We start from the raw sequence: 27,690 nt of genomic DNA, 5'->3' as shown, positions 1-27,690 counted from the left end.
GTTGGAGATTTTAAGACTGTTTTCTCAGTAATTAATAGAACAAGACACACACACACACACACACACACACACACACACAAAAACACAGTGAGAACACAGAAGACCTGAATATCACTATCAACTACACTGGCCTAATTGACATCTATAGTACACTGCACCCAACAACTGCAGAATACACATTCTTTTCAAGTGTACATGGTACGTTCACCAACACAGACAATTTGGTGTGTTACAGACAAAGTCTCAATAAATTACAAATGACTGAAATTCTACCAAATATGTTTTCTGACCATAATTTAATTAAACTAAAAATAGTAACAATAAGATATCTAGAAAGCCCCAAATATTTGGAAATTGAGAACACACTTTTAAAGAACTTGTGAAAGAAAGAAGAAATCACAGGGAAAGTATTTTGAAGTAAAGAGTAATGAAAATGCAATATATCAAAATTTGTGTGTCATAGTTAAGTAATTAGAGGGAAATTCATAGCTATAAGTGTTTATAGTAGAAACTATAGGATATACTTTATCCTATAGAATAAAGGTATAAAAGCAGTGACTCAAGTCTCCACCTGAGAAGCTAGAAAAAAGAGCAAATTAAACCCAAAGGAAACAAAAGGAAGGAAGTTTAAAAGAGCATAAATCAATGAAAAAAAAACAATAGAGAAATCAAGAAAATCAAAAGTTAGTTCTTTATAAGATCAACAAATTTCACAAATCCCCAGCTAGACTGATCAAGAAAAATTAAAATGAGAGAATAAAAATTGCCAGTATCAGGAATGAAAAAGATGTCTCTAGAGATCTGAATATATTGAAGGGATAATAAGTAACTCTAATAAACAACTTTGTGTCAGTGAACTTGGAAACTTAGATAAAATGGACAAATTTCTTAAAAAATAGCATTTACCAAAATCAACACAAGATGAAATTAAAAATCTTAATAGCTCAATCTCTCTTAAAGTAATTGAATACACTATCAAAATCCTTCCTATAAAGAAGACTCCAGGACAAATGGTTTCATGATGAATTCTATCAAACATTTAAGGAAAAGATAATATTAATCTTACACAAACTTTTTTTCAGAAAATGGAGCAGGATGGAAGCTTCCCCAACTCATTTTATGAGGCCAGCTTAACCCTGATACCAAATCTGACAAAGATACTATGAGAAAAGAAAATTACAGCTCAGTATCTATGAATATAGATACAAAAATTCCTTAACAAATATTACCAAATAAAATTTAGTAATATACAAAGATAATTACCCTGTTTGACATCATGACCAAGTAGGGTTTATCTTAGGAATGTAATGCAGTTTTAACATTTAAAAATCAATTATTATAATAGATGTACCACCAGAATAAAAGAGAAAAACCGTACAGAATTTTAATATACTCAGAAAAGCATCTGACAAAGTTCAATACCAATTCATGATCAAAACTCTCAGCGAATTATAAATGGAAGGGGGATTTCCTCAATCTGCAGTTATAATCTTATTTAATGGTGATATATTGAATGCTTTTCCCCAAGATCAGTAACGAGAGATGTCTACTCTCACCAATTCTGTTCACCTAGTGCTGGATGTCCTAATCAGTACAATAAGGCAGGAAAGATCAATAAAAGGCATAAAGGTTAGAGAGAAAGAAATAAGACCCCCATTTTCTGCAGATAACATAATTGTTTAGATGAAAAAATCACAAGGAAACTAAAATGCGATAATGGTACCTACCTCATATAGTTGTCATAAGAATCAAATAAGTTTAAATTTGAAACATGTTTAGAACTGTGCCTGACACATAGTTAGCACTGCATAAGCATTAAGCAAAATTTAAAAATGCATATACCTAAATATAAAATCTGGAAGAGTTACATATTAGCTTATTGACAATGAGTATATATTTATTCATCAGAATAGCTAATAGAGAGCTACTTTAAGGTATAAGGTTATCTTCATTCTGGGAACCAGGTTATGAAAAAGTTCAGGGCAAGTAACACCAGGCTGCCTAGAGAATGGCCAATTCTCACTATCATTCCTAAAACAGAAAGAAAAAGTATGGTACATACTACTGAGTTACTGCTCTTCTATGATTTATTGTGTCTACAAAGTTACACAAACAAGTCCAGCTGTTTTTAATGAACACATACCTTGCCGTGATCTATAAGTATTCTCACAGCAGAATATCTATGAAAGGCATTTAAGTAAAAAAAAAAAAAAAGTAGTTGGCATAATTGTATTTACAGTATAATTCAATTTTTAAGGCAAAAAGATAGGCATATATGATAATTGCATTGATATGTGCATAGGAAAATGCCTGGGAAATAGCCAAATGGACGTGTTAATAGTGGATAGCCCCCCGAGAGTGAAAGTAAAAAGGAGTTTCCTTTTTTTACTTAACAACTTTTGTATATGGCTTGAATTTTTAATAATATTTATTGATATTTTTACTTTGTAAATTACAAAATAAGATAAAATCCCTTACTAATGCCAGAAAATATATCAACATTTACAAGTCACAATGTTTAGAGTCCTTTTTTTTCCTAAGTCAAACAAGAGGAAAAGAATTCTTCTTTTGTGTTCTTTAAACAAAGGTAGCATTTTATTTTAGACATCAAGAGCATATTCCAGATACTTGCGTCTCTAAGATCCTTCAGCATCCCCACCTCTCTCTACCCTAAGTGGGGAATGGGAAGAGTTACAAACCCAGGCAAGGTCAAAGGTTCAGTGTGTGGGCACAGGTGGGCTCATCAGAATTGAGAGCATGATAAGGCAGTAGGCTTGATGCCCCTGTGAGCCGACCTGCTTCACTCTAATTCATACCTTCTCACTCCACCTGGACTCCAGGAATTGGCTTCCTGAACTCCCACACCTGGATGCATAGAGACTGTGGGTAGGAATATGGATCAGAGATAATCCATTTCCATTGAAAGCACAGAATTTTAATTAGAATGACCTTAAAAAGTCTCTAGTTCTTCTACAGACAACCGCTTTCCACATAAGGAAACAAGTCCAAGGAAGTAACCTGCCCAAGGTCATGGGGTTACTAAGTCACCACAGCAGGACCCCTGAGCATCAGGATAGCACCCTTCCTGTTATAACAGGGAGAAGGTCTAAAAGTGCATGCCCTATTAATGGTGGTCCAGGGGCTGTGCCTTCATGAACAAAGAGGGAAGAGTAGGGTGCAGGCCCAACCAGGCTCAGAAAGGAGCAATCTTCCTGCCTTTATCATAGACCTTTAAATTGGAGTGCAAACATCAAAAACTGGCTCTGTTATTCATTTACTTTCATTACTAGTGTTCCATAAGATGCATATGCACTTTCTCTACAAATAATCCATTAGTACAAAAGAGAGAATGTTTCCTATTTGAGATATGCCTTCTGGCCACATCATTCAGAGATGCTCTTAGTACGTAACTAACACTAATGAAGGGCTCTTGTTAGAATGTTTTCCACATTTTGGTTATAGGCAATAGGAAACCTGGAGATACTTAAATTAATGCAACGTGTTCTATTATGCTCTATCAAATTGTTTTTTTTTTATAGTGGGAACTATGAGTCAGTTTCTAAAGTTTAGGAGGCTCGGGATTTACTTAAAATCAATATATCAGAAACTGATTCAATCAAATTACCCTGCAAACTTGTGCAGAACCATGAAGAAATTCCTCATTCCTCCATGCTAAAAAAGAAAAAAAAAAAAGAAAGAAAAGAAAAGAAAAGCTCCCAAAGAACAGTCAAAATAGCACTCCCAAAGATTATGAGCTAAGACCCATACTTAAAACCTAAAGTAATTGATAAGCAAATAAAAAAAATCATTCTTACCTATTTATCAATATAAATTCTCTGAACTCTCCTATAGGTGGTTATTTATTAACACTGATAAATGGTTGTAACACCCTCAGAATAAAATTGTTGCCTTTATTCAATATCACATTTTCCCCACTATTAACAGAAAGCCTTTCCACAAATTATTTTAAGTTCCTCACATGCACTAGAAATGTTATATATACCCTCAAGTCTGTAAGAACACATGTTGGGGTTAAGGAGAGGCATACTCGCATTCGTTACAAGTAGCTAAAAGGAGATGCATAAGGGGCCGTTTCTGGCTGGACCTGAATGCTGCTCACAGTCATTAAATTGCCCCCTCACCCTGACATTTCATTACTAATGATTTTCTGATACTGAAGCTTTTTAAAACTTTGATCTTTTGTGAAAACTCAGGAGGATGATGCAAACCTACCAGCTGAACAAACAGACAAGAGCAGAAAGACCATTGCCTTAGCATTTGCCACAGAAAGTATCATCTGCCCTGACTTCACCCCAGTGTTTCATTAAAGTGGTGTCTTTCAAAACATGCAAATGACAGTAATAATTTGAACAAACAAATGAATTAGGTGAGCTTCTATAGGCAATTTACTCAAGGTAATTAAGAATGCTAAATAAACAAATTATTATTTTAAATGGCAAGAAAGCTTTAATTAAACTTGATTTCTATACTTAAAATGAAATTACTAACTCAACAGAAAGGATCCAGTGCAAATTAAAAGCAAAGTGTCAAGAAAGAAAAAAAAAAAGAATGTACGCTCTGACTTTCGATTCACAAGATTAGTACCAGGTGTCACTGCATTTTCACTGGAGCTGGCTCAGAGAGAAGTATCTCTGTATGTGAATTTAGAATTGATAAAATGTATTTGAGGTGCCTCAAGCATGAGCACAATTTAAATGGCAAAGATGCTAAGCAAAAATAGAATCAACCCAAACCCAAGGTAATTTCTCTCCAACTAGCATCTCAATCTTTCTCTGCCAATAAGAAAAGGAACCCAGCAGGCTAGGGTTCATCCAGGGATGAAGAGTCCTTCTGTAATGGGTAGAGGGACACGTTAGTCCATAGTAGACCCTGCACAGTAGTATGATGGCCACCAGCCATGAAGTGCATTTGCTTGATGGATCAAACCAAAAGGTCCCAACCAATGACCGTGAAAATAAAGGAAAATCTCCACAGTTATCCCGAGATGGAGAAAGCTAAAACATTGTCCTATTAAAGCAGATAACACATATGTATTTAGTCCGACAAAATAATGTAATCTTAAAAATAATTATAGCCTATTAATAAAGCTTCAAGTAACCTTCATTAATCTCCAAGACTAGACATTTCCATGTCTTTTCCCTTTTTAATGTTTTGTCCCAGTAATTTTAATGGGACTCTGATTAGACCCCAGCCACCAGAACTGGCAAGCAGTAGAGCCCTCAAGAACCACCTGTTTTCTTCTCCACATGAAACACCTTGCCTGGTGGAGCCTCCTGGGTCTTCCCTCTTCCACCTTCAGCCCAGTGTCCCACAGGAATACACAGGATGTGTCCTGTCCCCTTCACTCCTGGCTTTCTGGTCAGGCAGGATGACCCAGGGCAGGAGTCAAGGAGGAAGCTAAGAGCATGAGCCGGGTGGTGGCAGAACAGAGCAGGGAGGGGCCAGGAGACAGGCTGGAGAAGCCATTCTAAGTCACTACCTTTGGCATCTGGGCCCGGTCACCCTGCCATGCAAGACCATTCTCATATTGTTTCCCTAAATAGTCTGCCTGGAGAATGGCCCTAGGGATATTATTAAAATATCAATGACAGTAATAAGAAGTTTATGTCAAGCCTGTGTTCCAAGGAGTGGAGAGAATTTCAGATTACTGTGTTTTCTCTTGTGTACTTGTGCCTTCACTCTGGAGAGGCAACCATGTAACTGCTTACTCCAACTAGAGAGGGAACAAGTATGTCTAGAAGTCAAGAGATCTGAAGAGGCCAATTGTCCTTAATTCTTCTATTTGCTCCTTCATCCCTTCCTGCATTAATCAGTAAGAGTCATCCATTCATCATTCATTTCTACACTCAAGGCATATACAGAGACACCATGCTATCCCCAAGTTGCTCACATCCCAGAGATAGAAGAGACATCAAACAAAATGTGCTGGAAACTCAGGATGAAATGGGAGCACCTCAGAGGAGCATCAAATATTTGAGGAGTGAGAAGTTCAGGGCAGGGTGGGGGGGACAGAGAAAGTTGCCGGTGACCAAACATCGGTCCCAATAGAATGTGTATGCTCCTCTGACCCACCAGAAGGGGAGCTGTGCACGGTGTGTGAAGAGAGTTTTGTCTCTCGACTTAGAGCAGAAACTCCCAGAGCACTGGAACATATCCCTTGTGTCTAGCACAGAGCAAGGCAGGGTGTGAGGTCTCAACATACATTTGCTGAATAAATGAATGATCTAAGAATCTGAATCTGCCCTGGGGACTTTTGTTGGACAGAACCTTAGTGAGTGGGCATATTAGAGGACATCCAATAACATAACCCTCTAGAATTTGCAGACAAGAAACTTCCTCTAAAATGCTTGCACAGAGTCGCAGAATTGCACAAAGAAAGTGTGTGGGGTCCACAAAATGTTTGCAAGTGAATGGGCAGATAAAAGGTGGTACATTCAATCAATGGAATACTGTAATGAAAAAAAAAAAAACTACTGACATACACTACACCATGGATGAATTTCAGAAACCGGATATTCAGTGAAAGGAGACAGAAATGGAGACCACATATCACATGATTACATTGATAAGAAATGTCCAGGAGAGGCAAATTTGTAGAGATGGAAAGTAGATCTGTGATTGCCCAAGGATGAGGGTGGGATATGATTAACTATAAACGGCCATGAGGGATCTAAGTAGGAGGATGAAACTGTTCTAAAACCAGATGGTGGTGATAGCTGTGCCACCTCGTAAAGATTCCCATTGAATTATACACTTGAAATGGGTGAATTTTATGATATATAAATACACCTCACTATAGTTGTTTTAAAAGCTTTGCAAAGGGAGTCATAAATTATAGGTTTGCCATCATGCTGTTATGAGGGGACTGCTATGTTGTTGGAAAAAACAAAGACAGGAGTCAGCTCAGAGTTGAAAAGAACCCCCATCTCCTAATTCCCAACCTCAGGGCCCTTTCTAAAAAAACCTGCTCACTGGTTACCAGGGCTGGAAGGAGGAGGGAACAGGGAGTGACTGCTAAATGGGTATGTGATTTCCTTTTGGGGTGATGAAAAAGTTCTGGAAGGAGAGAGTGGTAATGGCTGCAAAACATGATGAATGTACTTAATGCCACGGAATTGTATGCTTAAATGGCTCAAATGGTCAGTTTTATGTTTATGCATTTTACCCAAAGTTGTGGCCATGTCTGAGGAATATTTCCACATTTCCCTTTCATTTGCCAAATCTATTCCCTGGTAGCCACAGGGGGGCCAGCTGTTGTCCCTTGCCATCTCATGGCAGGATGTCTTAGTCCAGGTGACAGCATAGCTCTAAGAAATCTGTTTGCTGTACTCCATTACCTTTTCCCTGATTGCCAAACATCAGATATTAATTAAAAAAAAAATCTGGGTCTGGTTTGCATGTTAATCCTGCCCACTTGAAACTGGTTCGCATCATTCACAACAACACAGGCAGGGATGTCCCCTGAGCTGTCAGGCCATTCATTAAGTGTCGCTACCATGGCTTCCTGCTCCCTGAAAGTGTAGGAGGCAATGACTTCTCCTGTCCTGGATTGAGCCGTGGCATATTACGAAACACTTGCTGTTTGTCAGAAATACTCTAGGTCTGTAAAGCTCTAAGACTCCCTGTTCCCATATAATTCAAAGCAGCTCTAGCCTGGCCTGCAGTGACTTCCACATGATCCTTACTGCAAATGCCCTGAGTCACTATCGTCCACGATGATTCCTAGAGTACTTTTTTCACCAATATCATTTGCACTGGTATTCCTATCAGACTATCTATAAAGCTGGTTAAAATGTTCTTTCCTTCTTCCCAATAAGAAGACAAGTTGCTAGCAAATTAAATAAGTTTCCCAAGGATGCCAATTTATTTAGGGCTAGAACCAGGGTCTGAACTTGCTTAGTATTCATATGTTTGATCGGTGGTGTACATAGAAAGTAAGGATTATCAGCTACAAAATATTTTCTACCTCAGAGATGACATTAAATTGATACTATCATTTTGAGATTGGTTAAAATATGCCTGCAATTGAATGGAGTGGAAAAAAAGAAACAAAACCTTAGGCTTCCATTTGTGAAATAAAATTTGGAGAGCAAGTACTAAATGCCAAATGTCTATAAGAACTCCTCAGAAGAATTACTTTTTGCTGCCAGCCAAAACTCACAGGGACACACTGTGGCTGAATTTTTTAATTGTGCTTTTTAGATGCTGGATAATTTTCTGACTATTAAAGACAATCATAGCCAAGCCTAACAATACAAGTAATTGAATCTCATGCTTGAGAGCATACAGCTGATTCACCATGGGGTGTAGGAGAGGAAGGAGGCAAATAAGGGCAGGTGAGAAGTCCAGAAGTAATTTTCGCTCCATGAAAAGCAGAGGCTGCCTTCACAGTAGAAAAGCGTGAGATGAAGTGTGTCCTTATTCTCCAGACCTATTCTCCAGTGTGGCATCTGAAAACTATGAACATGCCTTACATACTGAACCCCAGCTTCTGCCCCGGGTCTCACAACCCCAGCTTAGGACGTTGAGATGAGATTTGCAAGAGAGGACAGGGTGAGGCCACAGCCATTCTTCCTTGGGAGGCTGTCCCTGCTCCAAGTCTCCCCAGGGGCTGGGCAAGATGGAGCACGCAGACTTACTCGGCAGCATGCACTGACCAACCATAAAATACAGCCTCACTTGTATCTACGAGAAGAGTCTTTGCTTTACACATATATCAATTACATTCAACCTCAAAGATGAAGCTTCTTCTATATGTAAGGCAAATAACACAAACGCTACACGAGCCCTGCCTTGAAAGGATTAACAATTTAATGGCAAAGTACTAGCTACCGTCAGATATAAGCTAGCCAGCCACCTGGTGTCAGAACAAGATCTATTTCTGTAGATATTAATTAGTGCACAGATTTCAAGATTTAGTTGGTGGTCACAGAGAAGGCCTTCACAGATTGGCCTTTACAGAGAAGAGATTCTAGTATAGGACACTTGGATAATTACTTAATTTTCTCTTCTATAAATGGGGATTCGGGCCCACAATCTCGAAATCAAACACAGAGTCAAAATCAAAATGGCTGCAATGAAATATATGAATATGAATATTCACAAATGGGATAGGGATTATAAATATCCTCACGTCCTCAAGAACAGAGTCTAGATTTCTACTTAGCTCTGAAGGTGACATTATTCCTTTTTCTTTTCCTTTACTCGTCTTTTCCAATTATTTTTAACATCCTATATTCCCTGGCAACATCTCTTACACCTGCTCCCTTTTTCTAGACTATATTCACCAGAGGCATGGCCTTATCACAGTATATCTAGACTGAGGTGATAAATGCCCGGTCACCGTGCCCCCTTCAACCTCCCCCTCATATTATCGAGCATTCTACAGCCATATCATGCTCGTTGTCACTGTGATCCCAGCAAAAACTCTAAAGACTCAACTAGTGTCAACAGATCCAAGTCCAGATTCTTTGGCTTAGATTCCTATCCATTTTCCCAGGCTTCTATCCACAAATTCTCCGTTCTACTCAAACTGATTCCCCAGCACCTGTAACTTTACCACCTCTATAACATCACCGCTCTAACTCCATGCCTGTGTGGCAGACTATGTTTTCCAGAAGGACCACAGCAATCTCTCCCATCCTACATGCTCCTCCTACAATGTGACCTGAATGAGTTAAAAGTGGGGCCTAGGTTCCCTCTCCTTGAATCTGGGTGTACCTGTGAATATGATCAAAGTGGCAATAGATAACTTACACGGTAGGTCATAAAACTGAAGGAGCTTCTGACTGTTTCTCTCAGGACATTGGTTTTTGTTTTTTTTTTTAAGATTTTATTTATTCATTTGACAGAGACAGACAGCCAGCGAGACAGAACACAAGCAGGGGGAGTGGGAGAGGAAGAAGCAGGCCTCCAGCAGAGGAGCCTGATGTGGGGCTCGATCCTGGAACGCCGGGATCACACCCTGAGCCGAAGGCAGACGCTTAACGACTGTGCCAGCCAGGTGCCCCAAGACATTGGTTCTTGATACGAGACTCCTTGCTAGGGGAAAGCCAAGCAGCCACGTGGAAAGGCCAGCTGACAGCCAGCGTCAACGGAAAGACATACCAGCACAGAGCCCTCAGCTGATTTCAGCCCCTGGCTATCCTCTAGGTTGTCCCCTAACGATCCCAAGTGGAACAGAGATAAGCTGTTCTCTCCCAACCCTACCCCCTGCCATGCTCTATCCAAATTGCACATTTGTGAGCAAAATAAGAGTGTGGTTGTTTTGTATACCACATCTTTTTTTATCCATTCATCTGTTGATGGACATTTGGGCTCTCTCCATATTTTGGCTATCGTGGACATTGCTCCTATAAACCTTGGGGAGCATATGCCCCTTTGTATCACTATTTTTGTATCCTTTGGATAAATACTTAGTAGTGCAATTGCTGGGTCGCAGGGTAGTTCTATTTTTAACTTTTTGAGGAACCTCCACACTGTTTTCCACAGTGGCTATACCAGTTTGCATTCTCACCAACAGTGTAAGATGGTTCCCCTTCCTCTGCATCAGCCATCAAAAGGAATGAAATCTTGGATGAACTGGAGGGTACTATGCTAAGCGAAATAAGCCAGTCAGAGAAAGACAAATACCATATGATTTCACTCATATGTAGAATTTAAGAAACAAAACAGATGAACACAGGGGAAGGGAAGGAAAAATAAAATAAGATAAAAATAGAGAGGGAGGCAAACCATCAGAGACACTTAACTCTAAGAAACAAACTGAGGGTTGCTGGAGGGGAGGGGTCTGGGGGTCTGGGGTAATTGAGCGATGGGCATTAAGGAGGGCATGTAATGTAATGAGCACTGGGTGTTATATGCAACTGATGAATCACTGAATTCTATCCCTGAAACTAATAATACACTATATGTTAACTAAATTAAATTTAAATAATAAAAAAAAATGTGGTTGTTTTAAGTGACTAATTTTAGGGTAGTTTTTTATGTAGCAACAGATAACTGGAATCAACTAAAATACCCTCCACTTCTTTTTGGCCTTCTCAAATCCCACTTACCTTCCAAAGCCCAGTACAGACCCCTCACCTCCTTCATGTTGTTAACCTCACCTAAAAGTGGTTTTTGTCTCTGTCTCTCTTGCTTGAGGCCCATTTAGCACTCAGTAAAGACCTAAGACCTACATAATCTCCTTGAGAAAAAAGACCACGCCTGTATCTTCTGGGGAACCCATTCCCTGCAACTCTCGGCATATCTTACACATAGCAGATGGTCTATATATACTTGCTGCATAACTAATGTTCTAGCCTCCAGAGTAGGTACTTAATAAATGATACATACTATGACAGGTGATTAATATAAAAAAATGATAGAAACAGAGGGACAATAAAAAATTTTAAATGGAGGATTAGGTAGTTATAGGAAACCCAAAATTTCAAGTCATTAAGCTGCGTTTATATCGAGTAAAGTAGATGCTTTTTAGATTAATAGTTTATGTTCAGGAGTGGGTGTGTGTGTGGGGGGTGTTTTCAGCCAACATGTAGATTTGGATGTCTGCTTTGGGAATTGTTCCCTCATTAATAATTAAATTCTAAATGGGCTTTTGAGAAGTGGTAGTAAGTATCCACATTGTATGGTCTTGTAATTACTCAGTGTAATTAGAGTATAGAAGAGTTTAGAAATAGGCAGAATGTTTCCTGTCAAATACCATCTGAATCAGGATTTCTTGAAGTGGGGATCATGAACCCTACCTAGATGCTTGTCATTGGATAAGATCCATGAAGTTCATGCCTGAAATTATATACAAAGCTTCATATGTATACATTTTTCTAAGGAGAGGGAGGGTCTATGACTCTCATCAGATACTCAAAATAGTTTTGGAAACACAGTTAATCCACAGCTTTACCTTATCACATGAGCTTTTAACTCCTATTCAGAGATTCTGCTAAAGGGACAGGTGTGGGCCAGCAATGGGGAAATACCAAGGCTGGTCTGGCTGTACCACTGCCTTACATGGTGGCCTTGGGGAAATCCTCATAAACTCTCTGGGGCTGCTTCTTGACCTCTCAACTATGAAAACAGGAGGATGCACTACAGCTACCAAGACATCTCAAGATAGTTTCCCTGAAATGGCCTAAAGAGGAAGGAAAGGGCTATTTCACTTGGTGTTTTTCCATTGGATTTTCTTTCCTATAAAAGAACTATAATATTAATTTTGGTTAAAATCTACATCTAAGTGTTCACAGTTTTTTATTTAGTAAATATTAATTGAGTGCCCATTCAATGTGACAGTCACTGGCTATGGACATTCCACTCGGTCCTTTAAGACCTGACCATCACCGAGTAGGCCCACCCCACCACTGCACATAATGCTAGGAAGTAAAGTAGACAGTAAAATATCAACAAAGACGAGAAAGGCACAAAGGACCAAAGAACAAGTGATTCATCGCTAAGTGGGTAGAATAATTGTTGTGTAGGAGATCAAGTAGAAACACAGTACTCCATTGAGTGGGTTGAGTACCTCTGAGCCAGGTTGATTTGGGATGTCCACTTGCTCCTTTGCCTTTCAGAATTGCATGCTCAGTTAAGGGCATAGCTTTTTTTCCCTAGAGGAAAAGCTTTCTTTAAAGATGTGTAAGTAGCTATACTCCAGCTCAGTATCTCGGAACCAGTTCTCACATGAATAGAGTCATAAGCAAGCAAAAAGCAAGTAAACACAAATGCTTAATGGAAAAGAAGGCACATAATGAGTAATTTAGACCCAAAGATAATCTGACCATAATTCTCCTCATGCTCAAAGTTTTCAATGGAGGAAGTAAGATTTTTACGCAGGCTTTGAATTACAGATGAAACACAAGAGAAAGTACTAGAAAGAAAACAGGAATTCAGCACTTAAGAAGATGGCAAGTATGACATAGATCATTTCATCATTCTGTGGACCATTAATTTCCCCCCTAATGTTAGTACTTTAAATTTTTATATTAATACTCAATTTTTTATATGTATGTGAATTATCTCTTGAATTAGACAGTCACCTCCTTGGGCCCAAGGCACATATGTTATAGTTTTGAATATCATTTGAATGATGATGTGCCCCTACTAAATATTCGGTAAATATTCTATGAATGAATAAATAGAAGTTTCTCCTTAAAGCTTAAGATGGTGGAAAAGACTGGTTTTATAAGGAAACTGAATAATTTCTTCTAACTCACCATAATTATTTCCACAATATATTTCTTTCACAAAAACTAGAAGTATAAATGGAGATCCTCAATTTGTTGCTGGTAATTTGGAGTTGGGGACATGGAGATCTATATTAGGAGGGAGCTGTTCTCTGTTTGGTGTATGGGGATTAGGGGAGGGTAAGGAGACAATCTTATTTATTGCCCATATTTGGAAACTGGCATAATTTGTGGCTCTTAAGAAAAAAATAAGAATAGTAAAGAACAACATATGGTACAAACAAATGGGGTTTGATTTTCTCCAGTACATGGTTCACATAATTCTTCCTCCTGATCTCTCCCATGACTGTCTGTTTGCTGTGTATGTACCATACCACGGTGGACTTTAGATAAATGTGCACATGTGTAAACAAAATGCATAGGGCAGCGAAAGTGTTTGGTGTGCACAGTATCTTCAAATTGTATCAAAAATGTATATAAAAAGTCCTCTGAAATCATCTCCAGACAAAGAAAGCTCCTATAATTTAAAAAAAAAAAATGCCTATGTGGTAAAAGAAGCCAAAGTTTACTTTTTCTTTTTTTAAAGATTTTATTTATTTGAGAGAAAGATTTCGAGAGAGAGCATGAGCAAGGGAAGGGGCAGAGGGAGAAGCACACCCCTCACTGAGCAAGGAGCCTGACGACTGGCTCCATCCCAGGACCTGTTCATGACCTGAGCTGAAGGTAGACGCTTGACAGACTGAGCCACCCAGAAGCTCCGGAGCTAAACTTTTGATCCCTGGCATGCTTAGAAAGATCTTACATTTATTTAAGATATTCACTTTATATCACACACAAGAGTTCCTTAGACAAAACTGCCTCTGGAGTCTTCTTTACTTTTCCAAAAGCTGACTCATATAATATATCGTACTTCATTTTCTCTAAGTCAATCACAACAAAAAACAAGTTGCAGGGAAAACAAAGGTGGAAAATAGTAGACTACCATTCACCCAGATTTCCCAGTGCATTTAGAGGTTGGACTATTTGACTATTTGATCATCTTATCATGATGGGCCATTAACATGACTCTCTGCGAAGTGCGCTGAAATTGAAATCGGGAAGCCATTTTTTAGGAGGATGTTCTTTCACATCGTGATATATACAGAATAATGAACATGTCTCAGCTCTCAGGAAACCAGAGGGAATACCCTCCAACCGGCCACTTGTAGGAAATGATATGTATTAGCATGAGGGGATAAAATAAGAACAGTAGCTTTCTTATTTAAGAGGATGTTCTTAAGTATCTCTTGCTTTTTCACCTCAGGGTCTCATAAGAAGCATGACCAACACAGCAGGCACTTCATACTTGCTGAATGTAACTCAATGGTATAGATTCCATTTTCTTCTCAGTGTCAGTGAGAAGAGAACCCTATGCTATATTTGGGCTACTGTTCTCCAACTGAACACAAGCATTTTTCTCACATATATTCCATTAAAGGAGGCTGAAACTGGGTTTTTTTTGTTTGTTTGTTTGTTTGTTTGTTTGCTTGCTTATTTGGTTATTGGCTTGTCTGGTTGGTTGGCTGGCTTGTTGCTGATACTCTGAGGACAGTAAGAGAGAGAAACAACATGATACAAATCACAATGTTTGAAGTCAGACAAGACTAGTTTAAGTCCTAACTCCTTTACTTTATTAGCCATCTAATTCCTCAATCTAAGTCTCAGTTTTCTAACTTATAAAATGGGACAGTAATCCCTACTGGCCAGGGTTGTTAGGAGGATTAGATGAGACAAATGGCTACTTAGAATAATGACAAGCCCACAGTAAGCATTAGGCATATCACTAATTTTGTTTATTATTATTATCTCATTAAGTCATAATTAGGATAAAACAAGATAATATATCTAAGTGCCTCCTGACCGACAACAAATGCTAATGCTCACATTCTAGAAGAACATGATTAAATGGGCAGTATAAGCCATCTTCCTTACACACCACAGGGAGTGCTCTAGCATGATGGTTCTTCTGGCCACAATGTTGCTATTAGAGCACAGACAAAGGTCTAGCTCAGGTATACCAACACTTCACAAATCTGTCACTCTGAATTTACTCAAAAAACACTTCCCAGTGACCAGAAATCACAAGAAATAGAAATAAGCATCAGAATGTTCGGATTTGCAATGAGAATGCAGGTAAACATTACGACTTTGATGTGGCACTTTTGGACGTTGAAAGCACCAAACGACTAGCCTTGGGAGATGCTGCCATGTAGCCATGAGCTATTTCCAGCCCTTCTTGTATTTCCTGGCTTTACCTGGATGGGATATGAGCAGATTTGTCATTCATACCATTCAAATAATTAGGGCCTGACCCATCTCCTGTGTCACATCCTCAAGTCTCTTCACATGACTCATCATTCAGCTGGAAAGCAGGAAGTGCTCCATTTGGGGGAGGAAGTCAAAAGGACGCCACGCCTCAGGACAACACCATTCTTACTCAAACAGTATATTATTCTCATCTACCAGGCAACGCCCAAACAGAGCATGTTTTATCACACCAACAGAAAGGAAGATCAGGGCTGTGAATTTACACTCGTGTCTCACATCTGAGGCATCATGTGACCAAGAGCTACAACCACAGGCTGTTACACTGACCCTCTACCCAGCTAACTTCCGGTGGTTCCAAAGCACCAAAATTCTAACCTCAAAGCACAGAGATCTAAGCCTTCTTCAGCTTATTGTGGCATAATCTCTTGGAAGTGATACTCACTTGCACAGAACAGAATTAAATGCAGGTAAATAGAAGTGGGTGTGTTTTGCACCTATTTATGCAAGCCTACGTGTCTATACCTGACAAAGTTTTGGCACCCAAAGGAAGATACTATGAAATTTTTTGTTGCCTAGATGTTTGCTATTTATCAATTTGCATTTTTCAAAATAAGCCTGCATCTACACTGAGATGTGACATCTTTAATTACATGGAGAGTCTATTTCCATTACAAATGGGTCAGGAGTTACCTTGACTCCCACTTCTATTCAGAAGATCTGGAGCTGCTAGAAATATCACCTTCATTCAAGGTCAGGGACAGTTTGGAAGAGTGATACTCAATCTCATCTTCTTTTCACCCTAGACTCACATTGCAACCTGGAAATGGAAACTTTAGAGGAGTGAAAAACTGGCTAGCCTGAGCTCTTTCATGACTTCAGTCTTTCACGGTCATTGATAACTTGACTTCTGAATTAGAAATGGATAATTGTTAAGAGAGTTTATAATTATTAAACAATTGTGTACAGTACTGGTGATTTATAATTGTATATTTATTTATCAATAAGGGTAAATTATCATAAATATTGAGAATGTATTCTAACGATTCACATTTATAAAACATTGAAGTCATATATATATATATCTAAAATTGTTATCATTTAATGAAATTCTTTCACTCAATGTTCACCTATGTGCTAGACACTCAGATACTTTACAACCATGCAAGCTATATTTTATCTTATTTTATAGATGAGAAAACTAGGGTACAAACCCCTGGCCCAAATCACACAGCCAGGAAGCGGTAAAATCTCATTTTGACCCAAGTCTATATGACACCCAGGCCATGTGCTTTCTACCCTAGAAATTGCCCCCCTATATATTAATGAATATATAATCCTATATATTCATAGGATATATATTTTTTTCCATAGGATAATGTTTACAGCTTAACACATAATTTAGAAATAATGTTTTATAAAGATTTAAATCCCTTCATTCATACATCACTAATCCAGAGGTCCTTTTACATATCTAATCAACCTGAACACAATTAAAAGCTGCGAATAAGTCACTTAAGCCACCAAACCAAATGTGACATGTATTATACACATCAGAGCTGGTAAATGACACTGCTACAAGCGTGAACATCTCATTTCTTCAAGGTCTGCTCACTCTTGCTTTAGAGACCATGCTGAAAGAGTGGCTATGTGTTTCCCAACACTTACTAGAGAAAAATCACCAGGGACAGGTAATAAAGGGGGGGTTTCTACAGACAAGAGTATTGATTGCTATGAAAAGTGAGAGCCAGGAATTTGGAGGAAGGGGGAAAACAGAAAAACTATAGAATTCTGTTCTATAGTGGTGCCATCTAGTGTAGGGGCAAAAACTACACAGCTTAGAAGCCCCTGAGGGCTTCTACCAGACAACTGAAGTACAGTATAAGATCATAAAGTTCCCAGGATGACACAGTCATTATGATAGAGGAAAACAAAATGTAGTATTTTACCTAAGACAAAATGGGAGAAGAAGATTATAAAATAATTTATAAAAATGTTTTCCAAAAATATATTTCTTAAGGGAAAGAGGGGGCAGGGCAGAGGGAGAGAGAGAATCGTAAGCAGACTCCACGCCCAGCATGGAGTCTTCCACGGGGCTCAATCTCAAGACCCTGAGATCATGAGCCGAGCTGAAATCAAAAGTCACTTAACTGACTGAGCCACCCAAGGGCCCCCCCAAAATATTTTGATGTTTAAAGGAAGAATATTTCTCTTTACTGAAAACCAATCTTTTGCTAGGCTTTTCATTTCTCAAAGAGGCTGAAAGCTGTTTGGTTTTGACAAATAAACATCTTATCTATTTCCAAGGGGATTGCTGTGTATTAAAAGAGGTCTCCAAGCTTTTCCGGAAGAGGAGCTCACTAGCTCTGCTTTACGGTTTACCTGCACTTTTCACCACCATTTTAGTTTGCTTCTCCAAATCAAGTTTTTCATTAAGAGTAGTTCTCTTCCTCTACCTTCATAATATGCACCCAATTGATAGACATTCCTAACAATCTCCTCCCCCGAGGTTTTTGGAGCTGCCTCTGCTATTTTCCACACATGACTATATCCCATTTTTCCAGAACCACTGACGAGCAATGAATTGGGTATGGGAATGATCAGATCCAGGCACGAAGGTGGAATTACTTCATCTCTGCATCCAGGGTTCTTTCACTCCAGCCCTGTAAGACAGTCCCACTAAAAGTATCTGATCTCTAAAGAGAATGAGGGACCACGTATTGAAACGGCTCAGCCAAGAAAAACAGTACGTGATATAATTTTAAAAGGCAGTCTTCCCTTTAGTTTCCCCCAAAGAGATAAGGATGAATCATTGCTGGGAACTGCATTTTGCAGTCAACAGACCTAGCAACCAACTAATTCAGGATTAACCTCCTGAAGGAGCATATTTCCCTGAAGTAGCAAAAGGATAAAAACATTAAATGGATAAATTAAAATAATTTCCAAGGGAAAATGATAAACAACAAAATGTCTTTTAAAAGTTTTGTTTTATAGTAGTACGTCCTTAGGGATGTGCAACTGGGGGATAGTTCAAAGGAAAGAGATTAGAGGGAAAAAATTAATGAATGAACTATCTTGAGAAAAAAAAATCATAAAGCAAGTTAGAAAATGTCTCTCTAGTCCTAAGCGCCTGGTCACAAAATACATCTTGAACAAAAAACTTGGAAGATATTTTAATAATATGGTAAAAAGGAGGCATGTTTAATTTACAAAGAGCTCTTATAACTTTATAAACTGTAGATACAATCCAGCAGACTACTGGACATAGGATATAAACTGGTCACTCACAGACAAAAAAACAAACAAAACAAAACAAAACAACAACACCACAACTTCCAGGAAATATTTTTAAAGATGCTTAACCTCACTCATGATTAGGTAAACAAAATAATAATAATAATAATATACCAATTTTTTTCCTGGCAAAATTTTCAAAGTTCGAAATTACACATTGTTGAAATATACAGTGAAGTATAAATTGGTGCCAACTTTCTAAAGTGTAATTAGAAAGTATTCATCAACTTGTAAATTTCACATAATGTCCACAGGTAAGGACTTACTCCATAAAAGTACATCAGTATATATGTAGAAGAATGTCCACTGCAGCACTGTTTATAAGAAAAAAAACCAATGTAACTGTCCATGAACAGGGGAATAGGTTAAATAAATTATGGCAATCCAGCCAATGAAAAACTCAGCATAATGCTGAGTGCACGGAGACAGAAGGATCTCTAAGATCCACTAAATGGAAAAAAGCAAGATATAGATAATACGATCGATGTAATCTCATTTTGTGGAAGTATACAGGTTTAAATGTTTTTAATGTAAATACCGTTAAATAGTTATTGCTCATAACAAACCCCCCCAAAACTTAGTAGCCTAAGACCATGACTCTATTATTTCTCACGATTCTGTGGGCTCCCTGAGCAGTTCTGTTGGTATCACCTGGGCTTACTAGGTGGCTGCAGCCAGCTGGGCGTTGGTTGGGACTCAATGGACTCACTTCTCTGGGCCCTCAACTGGTACGGCTGAAATGACTGGAATGAACACATGGTTCCTCCCCTCAGGTGTCTTCACACAATAGAGGAAGCACTCCCCATGGCAAGAATAAAACTGCAGGGCCTCTTAGGCTAACACTCAAAGTCAAACACAGTCATTCCCATAACAGTCTTAGGGTGAAAGCACGTCTCAGGGCCAGTCTGGATTCAAAAGGAGGAAAGAAGATTGCACCTCTTGGTTGGAAAAACAAATTTGGCTGAATTTGCGGCCATATTTAATCTACCACTCTATATATGTACATATCTCCCTATCTATAGCTGTATCCATCAGAAATGTTATTAAAGAAGATATTGAGATAACCCCCCCACCCCACCCCAGGAAAAGAGCTGGGTATATGAGCAGCAAGGGAAAAGTGAGAAATTTACCTTCAGTTAATGCATTTCTATACTCAGGGCCGGCTTCACAGGCACGAGACCTGTGCAGGCACAGGGCCCCATGCTCAAGGGCTCTGAGCCCTCAGTGTAATGCTCTGCAATCACCACCTTGAAATTCTTAGTGATTTTATCTTTGAACTTGCATTCTATAAGTGAAGTGCAATGGAAGAGTGGGGCATGTATGTGAGCAGAGACAGGACCATGTGCATGTCCACTGTTCCCTGACACCCCTTTCACATAGAGCATTCACGGTACCTCATGAGAACAGGATTCAGGTGCAATTATGAGGCATGGGAGCTCAACACATCTCAATGCAAGTATACAGTGAGCATGTTACATCTTCCAATGAGCAAATCCAGGTGCTGACAGCCCCAGAGGCCCCATTTTCCATTCTAATCAGAGCTTGCTTTGAACACAAAGAGTGCAGTGGTATTGACAAAGGAACTCTATCATATCCTTTCTTATTCATATTACTTCCCTGTACAAGCCAACCACTTACATGGAAAACAATGACATAAAGGGAAAAGAAAGCTAGGGAAACCAATAGTTCCTCTTCCTGAGTCCTGCCTTAGCGATCTGTCAGCTGCAGATCGAGAGTATAGGTAGAAGCTGTGTGCATCGAGAACTGAAATTAAAACAGTTGAATTAGCTTTGTTCATGGTCTCTACTGTTCTGGTAAGAATATAATAAATGTGCATGTACAAGCCAGGAAATAGAAATTGTATCGCTTTGGTGATTCCACATACAAATTAAATGTCCTTATATTTGCATTTAAAACTCACATTGCACCATTGAAAGACAAACAGAAAATTTGCACTACTAATTTAATTTATTCTTTACTTAGAACATTAAATAGCAAATAAGAAACATGATGAATTGAGATAGAAAATGCTGAAGAAAGGAAAAAGCTTTGTATTTTAGCACCATTAGTGACACTTTCTTCCTCTGGGGAGAATAAGGGATGTTACATTTTTATTTTGCACTAGGCCCCACAAATTACGTAGTCGACTCTGTCTGTACTATTTGAACATGTACATACATGTCCTACTTTTTTGCATTAAAAAATAGGTTTCTTTCTACCATACCTCACCCACTCTTTCATTTCACATTTAAGTTTTATGAGCTTTATGTTACTCCTTACATCAAGTCAACATAGATTTGTTTAAAAAAAAACATAAAAAATAATAAGACCCAGGGAACACAGCTGAAAGAAGATGGGTACCCAAAAAAGAAACATTTTTACTAAAACAAAGGCAATATTTCATATTGTTATTGCTGCTCTCTTTTTCTTTTGTGGGCAAACATTCTCCCTGATTTAGAGCACTGAAACCATGGTCAGCACAATGAAATTAAGCAAGAATAATATGTCCGATTAAAAAAAAACAAATCCAATTTTATGAACTCAGTTCACGACAGCTGCACTGTCAACATACATATTTATTCTCTCAAGGGCCATGGATGCAAGGTCATCTATACCACAAGGGATGTCTGTCTTGATTGGTACATATATATCAACTCAGGAAATATAAAAGATATGTTAGAGGTTATTTACAGGGAGATCTTCTTGGAAAATTAATACCAAAAGAATTTCCCATGTTTTATTTACTTGCATGGTATCAATGTGATATCCCATAGCTATGATGATTAAATACCTCTACTCAAATTGAGGGAGGGATTATTTCTTTATTTACCTCTTACACTTTCAATATTACTAGTCATGTATATTACTTTGAATTTTCAACCAACTTACTAGTTTGTAATAACCAAAAATTAAAATGAATTATACTAAAAAGATTCCTACAAGCTTAGAGTTTTCTATTTGAAAAACAGTTACATTTTGCCATAATGTTCTCAGATTTACAACATCACACCATGCCAACAGGAGAGTCACGTTGTTGGGATTTAAATAATTAGTAAAGGAAAAGGAAAAAAGTGACCTATATTCCTGGTAGGTATGTTAGAGTCAATTTGTGTGAAGATCATGATTCAAAATGTCTTGATATTTTTAGAAATTTTAAAACCTTTTTTTTTTCTTTCTCAAGAGCTTGAGAAAAAGAATCAAATGTAAGCTTTGGAAGTCTTGCCCAAAAACTAACCAAAGAGAATATTCTGCATAAAATCTTCTACAGAAGAAGCAAGTAACAGTGGATTGCTTCTGGCAAGAGAGCTGGTGGTTAGGGCAGGGGTGAGAGAAAAACATGTTTTTCATTATATATATTCTGTTGTACTTTTTTTAAATTTAAATTTAATTAGCCAATTTAGTTACCATGTATATGCATTACCTAGCCTCAATAAATTAAATTTCTTTAAATAAAAAAAGACAATTATTCTGCATGGTGGGCCATACTATAGCTAATTTTTAGTACCATTGTCTGAAGGTGTCTAGTTAGCCTTGTGGGCACTATTACATGCGGGTGATTTTGGGGGAGAGGTATGGAACTGAAAATACAAAACCACACTTCCATGAAAACTAATTATTAAAGTTCAGTCATTTTGGAACTGGATACAACATACTCAAATGTGCTCTGTCTAGAGGAGCGATGGCTCCATGAATTAGAAATATTTATTTTAAAACAGGCTTTGGTAGAACCTCTTACTGCAAAGCATTTCTGTTTTGAGGCTGGAACTTGGCATTTTTCCTAATGATTTCTTTTCACTGCAAGAAGAGTTTCTGGATACCAATGTCTCTGCCTGAAAGCCACAATGAAAATTATCCATCATCTCCATTCTCACATCACAAATTCTGTGAAGATTTTTTCAGAGTAAATGTTCAGTGTTCTCCCACATAAAGAGGCAACAGACTACATGGTCTGATCTGTATCCTGATTCTATAGAAAATGGTCCTTAATCATTTGGGGGGGGGCAATGGGGCCCTTTCAGATTAGGATGAAAGCTCTGGACTCTCTTTTCAGAAATGCATACACATAAAAATTATCAGAGGTTTGCAGGTTTCTCAGTAGCTGATCTGTGTACTCCCCAGAGCTCATGAAATCTGGATTAGAGTCACCTATTATGAACCAGTCCCCCTTTCTGACACTACACATAAACCTATCTGACCATAGGCCAAATAAGATATCCTATTACTACAGGGCAAAATGCTAACATTTGGGTCTAATCTTGAATTCTTCCTAAGTTAAAAAAAAAAAAAGGCTCTTTTTATTTCAAAAGCTCCCAAAACTGGATACTTAAACTATATTCTTGAGACTAAGCTCTTAATAACTTATGACTAAAGAACTAATATTTGTGACAATATAAGAATGACTTCTGGCACTTAGTTTGTGGTCAATACAATTCATCTTTTATTGTTCGTTATTATTCACATGCAGAGACCCACCATATGAACGTAAAATCCAAAAGACCACAATGATGTTTAATCAGAGCTGGTCTTAGGTCATGTCACAAATTACACAAATGGGGTGCTTAAGGGGCTCACCTTCCTTCTCCAACAGATCGGAGAAGACCCTGCCAAGCCCCACAGGAACAGGGAGATTAAAAAGAGTGACATGGAGTGCTCTGTGCCTTCTGTGACCCAAGGACCCAGACCTAATGGCTACTAGGAGCTCTGCCTGCACCAGCATCGGCACAGCCTCCACTGAAAGCCCCAACTGATGAAGACCGGCAGGCCTCCAAATCGGGGAGAAACCAAATGGATCCCCAGAGTGTGTCTATTAGTGGTCCTTAATTTCCTCTGGGTCAGTTTTGAAGCCGCATTCAGGTTCTTGCTTGGGGCTCTCTCAGCCCCAGAACCTCTCAGCTTCCAGGTTTCTTGGTCTGTTCGGAGGAACAGCAGTGCTCTGGGCCTCCACTTCCCCTGAATCTTAGCAATTCCAGCTGCTAGACTTCCTATCCCCATCCCCTCACATGATCTCAACCTTACAGTCATGCTCGTTTTCATCAACAGGACCCTCATCTCCTCAGGAGGCAACCAGCCTCCTCTTGGCCTTTCATTCACAGACAGATCTGAAGGGGCTGCCATCATTCATTCCTGGTGTTATTCACCTGATTGGGAGGAGACCTGGAGATGTTAGCGGAGACAGCAGTTGGGCTGGGTCTTGGGACAGGTGGGGAAAGGAGGTGAGTGGACATAAAGGGAACTTAACATTTTTGGGTTTGTTATGTGTTTTTGCTCCAGGGAGGAAGCAGGCATGATGCTAGCGTCCAGAAGAGCTGGGGGTGGGGTGGGGGTGCTTCAGGGAGGGGAAAGAAGGAGATAAAAATCCTGCGCTGTTCTCAGGAAAGGCTAGGAGGCTCTGACAGGCTCTTCTTTCCATGAAGAACTTGAGACGGAGGCAAGCTTGCCCTGAAACTGGAGGGTTGTTATGACCCCTCCTCCGTGTTCCACCAAAACAGACATGTTCCCACGGTAGCACTTGTATCCTCTGCTTGTGTCTGGTGACATCTATCTGTCAGTCACCTTCCTGTCGGCTTTAGGAATACAATACACACAAGGAGATTTTCTCTGGAAACTGTTCTGACTCTCCCTGGCAGTTACCATCTCCTCCTCCCACTTCCAGCCCCTATACACACCTCTATGATAGCTCATATAATCCAATTTTAAAATTTATCTTCATATATTTATCTTCATTAGACTGTGAACTCCTTGAGGGTCACACGCTGTTCTCATCTGTGTGCCCAGTGCCTAGCATAGCACCTGGCATTTCGTGAATGTCCAACTAGGGCTTGCTGATATGATTGAAGTTGAGAAAAATATCTGTATAAATTAATAGAAGCAATATGGCTGGAAAAGGATGAATGGCCACATTTAGAAAGTTTTGGATGCCAACATAGATGGTTTAAACACTTTCCCTGGGCAGCAGACACAGCAGCACTAGGTCTGAGCAGGCATGCATGAACTCCTCCATCTGCGTCTGTCTCTACCCTCCCCACCTTCACTCGGTGCTTCCTTGGGGCTAAGGAATTGATAGCATCATACCATTTCTTCCTTCTAATCATTTGTGATAAGATTATTGTTAACCTCCTTTCACAAACGAGGAAAGGGATTTAGGCAGTAAAGTAACTTGCCCAAGGACATAGGGCTGGGCCTGACTGTCATGTGATCTGGCTGATTCCAGTCCCTGGTCTTTAAAAACCCTGCCGCCTCCCTTAACAGTGGCTAGACACGAGGAGAGACAAGGGAGGTCACAGCGATGGTGGGACGGAAATGAAGAGGAAGAGATACACATACTTGATTATAAAAGGAGGCTGGGTAGGACTGGGAGAAGCAGGGAGAAAAATTATCAACCTAAAATATTCAAGTAAACTTGGTATTTCCTACTAGTCTTTTTTCAATTTTTCTGAATTTTTAGGAGTTTGAATAAAAAGTTGGAGGGAAAAAAGATAAGTCTGACATTTCAGTCCTAAATGAAGTCTGAAGAAGAGGCTAGGATGAAGGAGAGAAAGTATAAAGCCAAAGGCAGAAAGCAAGAAAGAGAATTTCAGAAGATGGAATGCCAACTCTGTTAAAACTTTTCTAAAAATTTCTTAACCATGTCAGGACATGTAATAGTTTAGACTATTATGCACATGCTTGTAATTATTACTATCAGGAAGTCATGTAATGATTTTAATTTATTAATTTTCATTTATTATCACCTCATTAATATGCCATCTGCTATGTATGACAAAACCTTTGGTAATTAAGGAAAGAAAATGTTGATGGAGGTAGTGTGATCTGTAATACAGTTTTCAGAGAAGTAGAACACTAATATTTTTAAAGCTTAAAAACTTCATAACTTTTTGATAAGTAAATGCTTTTTACAGTATTTTCACAAAGTTGAGTATGTTCCTGAGTAAGTGGATCTTTTCTCTTTTAAAATTTTTATTAACTTGTGAGGCAGGAGGGGTGGAAGGAAAGTGAGAGAGAAACTCAAGCAGATTCCATGCTGAATGTGGAGCCTGATGTGGGGCTCGAGCTCACGACCCTGTGATCATGACCTGAGCTGAAACCAAGAGTCAGACACTTAATGAACTGAGCCACCCAGGCACTCTGACTAGGTAGGTCTTTTATTAAATGTCATATCTGATCATTTTATTACATTTTCCCTTTTCCAAGTTCTGTTATGCTTTTATAACAGGGATTAGATATAATGCAAGTTATTATAGAGAGATTTTTTTTCCTTTTTCAGTATATTGGTACTAGGCAATTCTATGAATTTTAGACAAAGTGAAGCATGGGCAAAAATGCCCCGCAAACAAATAAAGTAAAATGCACAACAAATAGCAAAGACCTAAAAATGAAAAGCCATTTTCATTAACACTTATTGCTAAGAGCTGTGCTTTCCCCAGAACTATTAAAGAGGTAGATACGATACTGGACAGCGAAGAAAACAGTTACAGATGCTCAAAAAAGAGGACTCACTTGGGGCGCCTGGGTGGCTTAGTCAGTTAAGCACCGGACTCTTGGTTTCGGCTCAGGTCATGATCTTAAGGCATGAGATCAAGCCCCAAGTTGAGCTCCACGCTCAGCAGGGGGAGTCTTCTTGAGATTCTTTCCTTCTCTCTCTGCCCCTCCCCCCTCAAACAAATAAATAAATAGAATAAAATTTTAAAAGAGGACTCATTTCACTAACTTCAGAAGGTATCCCGGTAACACTCATGTTTCACTCAGACTCAAAGCTTAGAGCAGTGTTTGGGGGAGTGGGGGGTGGGGCAGTGGGAACTAAGGTCTGGAGGGTTCCACTATCAAACCACTGGGATCTTCACAGAAACCGAAGCAGAGGAGCAGTGGAAGGGACATAGGTCATGGTACAAATACCCAGAAAAGAAATCTTAAGAAAACTTTGTTACGGTTGCTAAAATAAGGTTATAAGAAATAGATTATAACATAGATGTTATAAGAAACAATCGGAGCCAATATATGAATTTGTAAGAGCACTTATAAATGTTTTGAAGCAGAAGAGAGAAGCAATAAAAAAGTTTTTAAAACTTATTCAATTCATGCAGACAGCACCACTGACTAAAATCCTATTGCTTACACCATGTGACTTTTCAAATCAGCTACAAATGAAAGATATCTTTACAAAACAAATTTAAAAAATTTTAAACCACAAAATAGCCTTTTTGTTAGAGATTTAATGGATTTAGAATGTACGTACTTTAAATTCATGAAAAATGAAAAGTCAACAGACCAAGATAAGATATTTTCAGGAATTACAGCAAAAGGTTAATATCTTGGTCAAATAAAGTGTTTATATAAACTGATAAATAAATGCCAATGTACGAGTAACATGGTCCCAGAAGGATGAAACATAATCAGGAAAGAAATATATAAGAAAATCTCAACCATCCCAGCAGTAATCAAAGAAACACAATGACAATAACAGTGTCTATTATAATGGAAGAAAATACATAACAGTCATGCTGGCCAAGGCTGGATATAATAGGCATGCTCAAATACTCCCGGTGGCAGAATAAAAGCTATTGAAAATAAATGTGATCATATTTATCAAGAGACATAAATGTTTTCATACCTTTCAACTTAGTATTCTTTTTCTGGAAATTTATCTTAGAGAGTGATTCTCAAAGTATAGTCTAGGGACAGGTCAGGGATCTCAGGGGGCCCATGAGCTCAAAACTCTTTTCATAATAGTGCAATGATATTACTTGCATTTTTCACTCTCATTCTCGTACAAAGGTACAGTGTGGAATTTTCCAGGAGCTACATGATGTGTAACAACGAGATTGTTCTGACAGATAAGAGAATATGCGTTTGTAGGATGGTGGAATTAGGCGGGGGGGGGGGGGGGGGAAGGGGG

At 38.7% G+C, this 27,690-nt stretch overlaps 1 protein-coding gene across 3 annotated transcripts in view; it reads right to left on the bottom strand.

Annotated features, from left to right (window-relative positions):
• Positions 1-27,690, bottom strand: part of RAPGEF4 (Rap guanine nucleotide exchange factor 4) — a 285,737-nt gene that overhangs the window by 179,547 nt on the left and 78,500 nt on the right. The window lies entirely within an intron of this gene.

The sequence above is a fragment of the Ailuropoda melanoleuca genome, chromosome 2 (assembly GCF_002007445.2).
Source record: "Ailuropoda melanoleuca isolate Jingjing chromosome 2, ASM200744v2, whole genome shotgun sequence".
In the NCBI taxonomy this organism is placed as follows: Eukaryota; Metazoa; Chordata; class Mammalia; order Carnivora; family Ursidae; genus Ailuropoda; species Ailuropoda melanoleuca.
The sequence above is the reverse complement of the archived record's forward strand: the minus strand, read 5'-3'. Positions and strand labels throughout refer to the sequence as shown.